Source organism: Microcaecilia unicolor, chromosome 10 (genome assembly GCF_901765095.1).
Source record: "Microcaecilia unicolor chromosome 10, aMicUni1.1, whole genome shotgun sequence".
Lineage (NCBI taxonomy): Eukaryota > Metazoa > Chordata > Amphibia > Gymnophiona > Siphonopidae > Microcaecilia > Microcaecilia unicolor.
In genome coordinates, this window is record NC_044040.1 from 206,931,310 (window position 1) to 206,933,085 (window position 1,776).

Here is a 1,776-nt window from a genome sequence, read left to right on the forward strand (position 1 = left end):
GTGAAACCAGGGTGAGTGTCACATCTGCCACAGTTCCTAGGTTAAAATAAACTTAACTTTTCTACTCAAGGCAAATAGAAAGTGAATGATTAAATTCACTTTATGCAAGTTTGTGGCCAGGAAAATCCTGACGTAGGAGTTCAAATTTTATATACACATAAAAACTAAAATGACTATCATTTCTGCATTATCAAAAGGACACATCTGATAGAAGCAGATATTGGTCTCAGGAGGCATCACAATAGATACCTTAATTTGGAATTATGTGACCCTAACTAGCTTATTTTCGAAAGAGATTGCCGGCCATCTTCCGACACAAATCGGGAGATGGCCTGCGATCTCCTGATCCTGGCCAAATCGGTATAATCGAAAGCTGATTTTGGCCAGCCCCAACTGCTTTTCGTCACGGAGCCGGCCAACCTTCAAGGGAGGGTACAGAAGGCGGGGTGGGACGGGGGCGTGGTTACAAGATAGCCGGCTTCACCCCATAATGGAAAAAAGATGGCCGGCTCAGACGAGCATTTCGCCGGCTGCACTTGGTCCATTTATTTTTAGGTCCAAGTCACAAAAAAGTGCCCCAATTGACCAGATGACCACCAGACGGAAACGTGGATGACCTCCCCTTACTCCCTCAGTGGTCACCAACCCCCTCCCACCCCAAAAAAAATTTTTTTTTAATTTTTTGCCAGCCTCTATGCCAGCCTGAAATGTCATACCCAGCTCCCTGACAGCAGTATGCAGGTCCCTGGAGCAGTATTTAGTGGGTGCAGTGCACTTCAGGCAGATGGACCCAGGCCCACCCCCCCCCCCCACCTTTTCCACTTGTAGTGGTTAATGTTGAGCCCTCCAAAAACCCCAAAACCCACTGTACTCACATGTAGGTGCCCCCTTCACCCCTTAGGGCTATGGTAATGGTGTAGAGTTGTGGGGAGTGGGTTTTGGGGGGGATTTGGGGGGCTCAGTACCCAAGGCAAGGGAGCTATGCACCTGGGAGCTATTTTTTTTTTTTAATTTTTAGAAGTGCCCCCTAGGATGCCTGGTTGGTGTCCTGGCATGTGAGGGGGGCCAGTGCACTACAAATGCTGGCTCCTCCCACGACCAGATGCCTTCCATTTCGCCGGGTTTGAGATGGCTGGGCCCGGTTTCCATTATGGCTGAAAAACTAAGCCGGCCATCTCCTCTAACCCCGGCGATCGATTTAGCCGGCTCCAACCGTATTTCAAAAATTCGGTATCCCTGAAGATGGCCGGCCATCTATTTGGCCGGCTACATTTGATTATGCCCCTCCACGCTTTCTAAAGAACTTTCCAATGTAATACATAAACAGAAGGTTTACAGTCATATCATCTTGTAGCCGATTTTCTGTGCAAAAAAAAGCCTTTTAAGGTGGGGGGGGAGAGAGGAACCATGTTATTCTTATTATAATTTAAATCCATTTAAGAAGCCAAGGTCTATGGAAAGAGCAGGTTTCAAGTTTACATTTCTGAAGTTCTTCAGACTTCTAGTTCAGTGTTTGTCTTCACTCTACAGGGTTGCACAGGGACAGAAATTTCGCCCTTCCCCGCTGGAATCTCCTCCACCCCCTGTGCTAAAATAAGCTAACTTGGGCAACTGTTGAGTTATTTTATCACAAGTTGATAACTTCCCCTCTCAGTGCTTATAGGGATTTCAATTCTATCAACCATATCTATTAATTTCTTTTAAGTGCTATTATAATTGCCGTGGCACAAGAAAAAGATAGGTAGGCTGGCCTGGCCCTACACAGGGCTGTGCCTA